Genomic DNA, 9,490 nt, shown 5'->3' with positions numbered 1-9,490 from the left:
CAACTTCTTTCTCCTTTCTCTTTAGCAGTTCATTATCTCTCTTCTCTTCCATCTCTGTTAGCTTCGACATTATGAATGCTCTAAATTCCTTATCAGACATTTCCATGATTTTCACCGAACTGCTTGTGGATGAAGAAGAGTTACTCTTTTCCCTTGGAGGAGAGGTATTTTCTTGTTTTCCCATATTTCTCGTGATCCAGCGGTGATTTCTTGTCATCTGATGGATGGTGTGTTTCTTTCAAATTCTTGAAGTTCAGCCTGAATGTTCAGGAGCAAGCAGACAGAGGATCTGAATGGGAGAAAACTGGGACCAATAATTCCATCTACCACAAAGAGTTATCAAACATTTGCCCAAAGTCACATTATGTTCATCAGGACATTGTTTCCATGAAGAACAATTAGCCCAGGAGGGACCAGCCACTGGCTGGTACTATATTAAAACTCCTCCTTCAGGAAGAAAGGAAGGAAGAGGAAAGCAGAAGAGAGGAGGGGAGAGGAGAGGAGAGGGAAGGAAGAGGAGGAGAGGGGAGGGGAGTGGAGGGAAGGGAAGGGGAGAGGAAAAAGAGAGAAAAGGAGAGGAGAGAAGGGTGGAGAGGAGAGGCAAGAAAGAAAGAAAGAGAGAGAGAGAAGAAAGGAAGGCATGAAGGAAGGAAGGAAGGAAGGAAGGAAGGAAGGAAGGAAGGAAGGAAGGAAGATCAAATATGTCTAAATTCATGAATGTGTAATAATGTTTTAAATTATTCACTGTTGGAGGATGCTACACTATGAACTCATTAAAGGGAAAGAATTAAGCTTTATCTTGCCTTTCCTATATGAATTGCATCTTGGTAACAAAATAGTTAATGTAGGAAAAATTCCCTTTATAGAAGTTTTCTAGATATTAAACATAAACTGAATTCTGGAACTAGAATAGCATCATATCACAGTTCTTTTTTTTTCTTTTCTTCTTTTTATAATTTTTTTCCAGTTGTTTGTTTGTTTTGCTATAGGGTGTGTGCACTCAACAGAGACGGAGAGGGAGCCAGAAAGTGAGAGTGTGAAATCACCTCCAGGGGATGGCCATGCCATGATTCTCCTCTCTTCCATTCTCTTGCGATTTTGGGCACACATGTATACATGCCTAGCATGATTTTTCAAGCTGCCGGATCCAGGGCTTGAACCATGCAGTCTGCCATGTGGGATCCAGTCACATTAACCACTGTGCCACCAGCTGGCCCCATATTACAACTCTTCATGAATTAACAGATCTATACTAGTGCTGTCCAGCAGAACTTTCTATAATGATGGAAATTTCTATATCTACCCTAATACAGTAGCTATGAGCAACAACTGAGCATTTGAAATGTATCTAGTGTAACTTAGAGATTGGATTTTAATTGTATATTATTTAAATTCATTTACACTTAAGTATTCATATATGGCTAATAGCCATGTTTGTACATATTAGACTGTACAAACCTAAACAATGATCATTAATAGCTGCTAAAAATCAAAAAAGGAGAGGTCCAGATGCTAAATGTCTCAACAGAACACAGCTTCACCTGAGAAGTTGTCTTTCCAAAGAATTGAGCCTGAATCTGATCAAGGCTCTAGATTCAAATACCAACTTACAAGGAAATATAAAAGAACAGATTAAACTCCACACAAATGTATAACCAAAGACTTACACAGACTCTGAGAAACGCTATCAAACCACTAAATTTTGTTCAATAAATAAATTGCAAGGAAAAAAAAAGACATCAGTAAGATTGTAGAATAGGAATTCCTAGGACTCATTCTCTTGCAGAAATACCAGTTTGAACAACCTTCTGTGTATGAGAGTACCTTCACAGGAGCCAAAGGAATCTGAGATTATAGCACCTGAGTGGAACACAGAAAAGGTGCAAAATTACAGGTGTGAGATTATAGCACCTAAAAAAAGACATACAGACTAAGAGAATTGAATAGAAAGCCCAGAAATGAATCCATACATTTAAGGTCAATTAATCTTTGACAAAGGTAACAAGAACACACAATGGGGGAATGATAGTCTCTTTAATAAATGGTGCTGGGAAAACTGGATATACACCTGCAGAAGAGTGAAATTGGATGCTATCTCACACTTCCTGTAAAAATCAACTAAAAATGTATTAAAGACTTAAATGCAAGACCTGAAACTAGAAGACTGCTAGAAGAAAACACATGGAAAAAGATTCTTCACATTGGTCTAGGCCATGATATTTTTGTATATGTCACCAAAAATACAGGGAACAAATAGATAAATGGGAATATATAAAACTAAAAAGCTTGGGACCAGCAGTTAGCATAATGGCTGTCACTGGACTCCCATGCAGTCGACTGCGGTTCGAGTCCCAGACCCAGTGGCTTAAACTCACACTAAGTGTGTGCGCATGCGTGCCCAAGATCCAGAGAAGAGAATGGAGGAGAAAGAATTGTGGCATGGCCATTCCCCCTGGGGGGATATTTCTCACTTTCTGCCTCTCTGTCTTTCTGGCGAGCGCATGTGCCCTATAGGGAAAACATCTCATAAATAAATAAATAAATAAATAAATAAATAAATAAATAGCTCATGTGCAGCAAAGGAAATAATCAGGAAGGTAAAGAGACAATCTATCACTTAAAAACAAACAGCTCAATAGTAAGAAAACAAATAATCCTAGCTAGTAAATGGGCAAAGGGCCTGAACAGACATTTCCCCAAAGAAGACATACAAATGGCCTACAGGTATGTAAAAATTGCTTGCTATCACTTTTCATCAGGGAAATACAAATCAAAACCAAAATGAAATACCACCTTACACCCATTAAAATGGTTATCATCCAAAAGACAAAAATTAACAAGTGTCAGGATGGATGTGGAGAAGGAATCCTTGTGCACTATTGGTGGTGTTGTAAATTGGTGGTTAAGCTGTTATGAAAAACAGCATATAGTTTCTCAAAACATGAAAAACAGAACTATGATATGATCTGGCAATTTCAATTATGGGCATATATCCAAAAGAATTTATATTAGTATTTTGAAGAGATATCCCATGTTTATTGCAACATTATTTAAAATAGCCAAGTTATGAAATTAACCAGTATCCTTCAATGGATGGATGGATTAAATGATATCAATACTCACACACAGGAATATTATTCAGCCTTAAAAAAAATTCCATTACAAATTAACCTGGAAAATATTGTGCTGAGTGAAATAACTCAGGCACAGAAAGACAAATGTGTATCACCTCACTTACATGTTCTATCTAAAAAATGCAAAATTCTGAATCAGAATAGAATGGTGGTTTCCAGGAATTGGGAATGGGAAAAATGGAGAGATGTTGGTCAAAGGGTTAAAAAGGTTTAGTTATGCAGCAAGAATAAGTTCTGAAGATCTAAAGTATAATATAACATGATGACTACAGTTAATAATACTGTACTCTAGTTGTGAAATTTGCTGAGATGTTACATGCTTTCATAACAAAAAAATGGTAACTGTGAGGTGATGGATATAATAATTAGGTTACTTGTAGTAATAATGTGTATTGAAAATTTCACATTGAAATGGCTAGCTGGTGGCATAGTAATAAACTTGATGCTCTGCAAGGCGATTCCACTTGGGAAGACTCCCAGCGCACATCTGGAGACTGCCCTGTGTACACTGGACACACGTGTGCCTACGATCTGGGGCTGGAGAAAGGCAGGGAGTGCAACAAGCATTAAGACTCCACTGGGGGTGCACTCTCTCTCTCTCTTTCTCTCAAAAAATAAACGAATAACTAATTTTTTTTTTAAGTGGCACATGCTGCTAAGACACTGCTCTGTAGGCTGGGACCACAGAAGCCTGGGTTTGATTCCTGGCCCAATCTAAAGGTCAAGTGCAGTAGCATGTGTCTATAATCTCAACACCTTGGAAGGCCAAGTCAGGAAGATCACAAGCTCAAGGGTGGCTGAGGCAACATAGCAAGATCTTGTCTGAAAAAGAGCCAGGCATGGTAGCACATGTCTATGCTCCCAGGTGGGAGGCTGAGGAAGGATCACTACAGGATAACAAGTGTTCTGTCTTAAAACAAAACAAAACAAAAAATCACACTGTACACTTAAAATATATATACACTTTTATTGTTCAATTACTCTTCAATAGAATTGGGGTAAAATAAGAAAAAGGAGCCAGGTGGTAGTACGGTGGTAACACAAATGGACCAACATGGAAAAGGTCATGGGTTCACATCCCAAGACCTCCCTGAGGTTACAGGGCATGTGCACGTGTGGCCATGATCTTGGCTAACTTAGCCTGGAGGTAAACTGCAGCATCAAGACCCTGTTGGTGGTGCTTATCTCTGTCTCATGTTCCTTTCTCTCTGTCTCTATCTCACTTTCTATCATGGAAAATAAATAAACAAAAGAAAAAGAAAGAAAATGGTAAAAAAAAAAATCTATGGATTTAAACTGACTAAAAAGACAACATAATAGTAATATATGAACCTTATTTGAACCAGATTCAAACTTAAAAGTGAAAAATAATTACTACACTTTTGAAACAATTGCAATTATGAATAAAGTTGTATGGTATTAAAGACTTTGTATTAATTGTTTAGGTAGAGATTATATTTTTTAAAGGAGTCCTTGTTGTTTATAAATACCCACTGAAGTATTTGTGAGTAAATATTACAACATCTGGAACTTGCTTCAAAATAATACAGGAATCATCTCAGGCCCATTAGGACAGTTATTAACCAAAAATGAAGAAGGAGGAGGAGAGAGGAGATGGACACAGGAAGGATGGAAAAGAGGAAAGAAGGAAGGAAGGGAAATAGCAAGTGTTGGAGAGGATGTTTCACAATAGCCAAAAGGATAAAACAATAAAAGTGTCCATTAATGGATAAACAAAATGTGGTATATACATATCCTAGAATATCATTCAGCTTTAAAAGGGAAGAAGTTCTGACACATGCTACAACATGAATAAAGCTCGAAAACATGGTGCTATGTGAAATAAGCATGTCACAGAAGGATGAATGTTGTATGACTCCATTTATAGGAGGTTCCCAGAGCGGCCAAATTCGTAGAGATGGAAAGTAGGCTAATGGTTGACAGGGACTAGGAAGACTAGGAAATGGAGTAATTGCTTAATAGGAAGAGAAACCCTCCGTGTGAGAAGATGCAAAAGTTCTAGTGATAAATGGTGATGATAGTTGCACAACGATATGAATATTTAATGCACTGAACTATACACTTAAAATGTCAATAGTTAAAATGGTAAATGTCATGTCAATTATATTTTATCACAATAAATAATAATAATAATACAGGACTGGACAAGTGGGTAGAGATAGAAATGAGCTATATGGCTATGTGTTGGTTATTATTAAAGCTGGGGAACAGGTACAGGTGATTCATTGCCCTCCTCTCTCTACTTCTATATATGTTTGAATTTTTCCATAATGAATAGATTTTTCAAAACAAGATGTATACAAAGCTATAAAAAGTTCAGTTTTAGAAAAAACTAAAATAGAAAAATGACTAATACTTTTAATACTCAACAGAAAAATGTTATCACAGAGAAGACGGAAATTGTGACCCAAATTTTTGCCCCAAATTACCACAGTCTAAGAAAGACATCTAGTTAATACCTCAATGAAGAGATGGCGAGCTGATGGAAAAGATGAAACTTGAGCTAGAAATGCCCAGAAAATATCGTCTCAGAATTTAAAATAGCTTCCGCTGGAAACAAAAACGTGGAGGTGAACGGGATTGCTGGGCTTTGTTTTTGTACTAAGTATTGTAGAATTATTTGAAATTTTAAGCTATGTGGACATGTAATTTTATTTTTTAAATACTGAATATAAGCTTAAAATATGCATATTTTTAAAGGAGGCAGAGCCAAGACTGTGTCAACATCTTAAAATTGGGTCAACATTATCCTCACACCAAAAGTCAATTGTCACATTGACCTAATACTTTTGTTTTGCTCTGTTAGCCACATTTTAGCTTCTTGGCTTCTTGCTTTTCATTTCATTGTTCACTTTTGGTTTTTGGATACCTTCTATGTAACCACCAACTTGCCCTAGAAACAAGCACTGTAGACTGGCTACTTAAGAGCTATCCACTGCCTCCCTCTGCTCTATCCTTCTTTGCTAGAGACTGGAGAGCTACTACCGGCAACTTACTAGGCTCAATCAAGCTAACCACGGCCATGTGACATAATTCTGGACAATGAGACATTAAATGAAGATGGAGGGAAAACAATCCTTTCCTAAGAGGAGAAAACACCTCAAGGAAGCAGGTCTTTCACTATTCCACTTTCGTCCTGTCCAGAAGATGGAAATACTTTGGGTTTTTTAGAGGGTTTTTTTGCTATAGGGCACATGTGTGCTCTCCAGACAGAGAGAGACAAAGAGACAGAAAGCGAGAAATCACTCCCCAGGGAGGATGGCCACGCCACTATCCCTTCTCCTCCATTCTCCTCTCGGGAGTTTAAGCCACCGGGTCCAGGACGCGAACCCCAGTCGACTACATGGGAGTCCAGTGACATAGCCATTACGCTAACGGCTGGTCCCAAGACAGAAATACTTTGCAACTCTAAGGATGAAAACCACCTGAGGAAGAAGAATGGAAAGAAAAGTAGAAAGCACTGGGTTACTAAGTGCACAGCTAAGCAGCTGGGGCAGCCCAGGACTGCTCCAAATACTCCCCTCCCATCAACCCATCTCCTTGTGGGCGGGAACTCCTGAGTCAATGCTAGAGTTTCAGATAGGAACCTCCACACCTCTGACCCTCCCTTTGGGCAAACTCAATCAGCTGCAGGGAGAAACTATCATTGTTTCAAAGCTCTCTGTAGTAACTTCCCCTTCACTGCTCATCCAGAATACAAAGCTCATCTTTCGAGTCTTGTCTTCCTCCACAAAATGCAACTCACCCTTGGGGTTAATAGTTTCTACCAAGGTTAAGCTTCCTTGGCACGGGACAATTTCTCCACCTATCCTTAAAGATTTTCTTCCTTTGAGTATGGCACAGCTTTCCACTGCCATGTTTTAGTCATAAGTACCATCAATCAAGTTCCAGTGACTGTTAAAAGATTATATGTACCTCCTTGTATAAAATATGATTTACTGAGCCAGCCCCTTGGCCTAGTGGTTAAGAGAGCTGGATCCCGCATGGCCAATCACAGTTCAAATTCTGGTCCAGTGGTTTGAAAAACATGCTAGGCATGTGTACATGGTTTTCCCAAATCCTGACAGGATGAAAAATGGAAAAGAGATTACAGTAAGACCCCACCTCCATTAGAGGTGCTTTCAGTCTCTCTCTCAAGCTCACACATCCTCTGGCAATCAAAAAATAAAATAAAAAAGTGTGATTTGCCTGTCGATCTTTGAGAAAAATCATAGCTTTTTTATTTCAAAAAGGAATAAACAAAAATTTTAAATAATTACATAACTGTATCTGATATATTTAGAAAATAGTCAATGTACAAAAATTAAATGGGTTAAAATGGAAACAAACAAAAAAGAAATGAATCGTAAACATCTCAGGTTTGAGGTCCCAAGCTTTACTCTCTTTGGTTACAGACCTTGGATTCAATTCTTTTTCAACTGTATATAGTTTTATTTTCTTCTAAAAACAAAACAAAACAGGGACCAGCAGATGGCGTAATGATACATCATTGGACTCCCACATGGTCGACAGCAGTTTAAGTCCCAGTCCCAGACCCAGCGGCTTCAGACTCACTCTGGGTGTGTGTATATGTGTGCCCAAAATCCCGAGAGGAGAGTGGAGGAGAAGAGATTGTGGTGTGGCTCTCCCTCAAGAGGAGATGATTTCTTGCTCTCTGTCTCTCCAGTGAGTGCACCCATCCTATAGCAAAAATCTCTCTAAAAAATAATTAAATAAATAAATACTATTTTAAACTTTCCATGTATAATATTTTCATCAAAAATAACACAGGGAACCAGGTGACAGCACAGTGGTAATAAGAAGCACTCTGTGCCACATGGAAGGATGCCAGTTTGCACCCAGAGATCTCGCTGAGTATGCCTACCTCACATGTGCCCTTGCTGGAGGACTGCCTGAGGCTGGTGGAAAGTCATGTGTTGAGACCCTGTGTAAGATACTGTATGTCTCTCTTTCTCTCTGTCACTTCCAGTCGTGAAAGAAATAAGTAAACAGACTATTAAAAGTGAAACTCTGAGTACATTTACAATCTGTTTCCTGTTTGTTTTTCTTTATTGTTTCTAGTATTGAAATATAAACATTAAATTTGCTGTTCAGTTGGGTTTTGTTGTTGTTGTTGTTATCCAAATGTATAGAATTAGGATGTTTTAACCATAAACTACAAAAGCTTGGCGCTCACTTCGGCAGCACATATACTAAAATTGGAACAATACAAAGAAGATTAGCACAGCCCCTGTGCAAGGATGACATGCAAACTTATGAAGCATTCCATATTTTTGCACTTCATGATCAAAACTGAATGACTAGAGGATATAGAAACATAGAAAATGGCTATAGATACCAGATACAGTGTGGGAAGAGGGTGGGAGAAGGAGACTCCGAGGAAAGATGTTAAGGAGAAAAATAGAGAAACAAGACATTTATGGGACAAAGAAATGGGTTATTATTTATTGATGATAATGTGTCTAGTGTCCTCAACTGGACTGGTGAGAAATATATCCATGTTGGAACATTCACTTTACAAGCTAAGTGACATATGTGATTGAATGTATAAAGGAATTTTTTTAATGCTCTTTAAAAAAAGTAATAAGCCTGACAAACTTTTGAAATGCAACCATTTTTCTCTTAAATTTACCAGTAAGAGGTCTTGAAAAAAAGTTCATTAAAATGCATATTATGAAAAAGTATACACAGATTTCAACTTTTTTACCAAAATAAACTCAAATGTTAATTCCATATTTCCACAAACTTTTTGAGGTCCTTTGATAAAAAGTGGTGATTTGTTTAAATTTCACATAATAGGGGCCACAGGTGGTATGGTGATTAAGGCGCTGGACTCCCACATGGCCAACTGTGATTCAAGTCATACAGGGGAGGCTTGCTTTCTCCCTTTCCCTTTCTCTTTCTCTCTCTATTTTTCTCTATTCAAATTTAAAAATGAAAACAAAAAAATGGAATTAAATAAATAATTCTTTTTTTAAGATTTCACACACTATGCTACAAGCAAACTATACTATGTCAGACTTGGTTTTGATATTTTCTCATCCATTCTGGCTTGACTTGCTTCACCATGCTCTCCTGTGCTCTGGCATGCAGACAGGGGCTAATGAAGAGCAGACCTCAGTAAGCCCCATCCTAGAGTTTGCATATCACTCACAGGAGTGCTCTTCAAAAAGTTCACAGAAAATGTGTATTATGGAAAGAATTACAAATGATTTCAAAATATGTTTGCACCAAAGTAAACTCAGGCTTTAATTATATTTTTCTATGAACTTTTTGAAGTCCCTTCATATGGTTTGTGTTTGATCCTTTATTAGTTCATATTTGTGTTGTTAAGA

The 9,490-nt window shown here is 37.8% G+C and overlaps 1 non-coding gene across 1 annotated transcript; it reads left to right on the top strand.

The window, feature by feature from the left end:
• Positions 1-8,323: 8,323 nt before the first annotated feature.
• LOC114006121 (U6 spliceosomal RNA) lies at positions 8,324-8,430 on the top strand. The gene has a single exon (XR_003547881.1). It is a non-coding gene; the product is annotated as a U6 spliceosomal RNA (small nuclear RNA).
• Positions 8,431-9,490: the final 1,060 nt, after the last annotated feature.

This window comes from Tupaia chinensis, unplaced genomic scaffold (assembly GCF_000334495.1).
Source record: "Tupaia chinensis unplaced genomic scaffold, TupChi_1.0 Scaffold145685_1, whole genome shotgun sequence".
NCBI lineage: Eukaryota > Metazoa > Chordata > Mammalia > Scandentia > Tupaiidae > Tupaia > Tupaia belangeri.
Note: the sequence above shows the minus strand (reverse complement) of the source record. Positions and strands in the feature narration are given on the sequence as shown.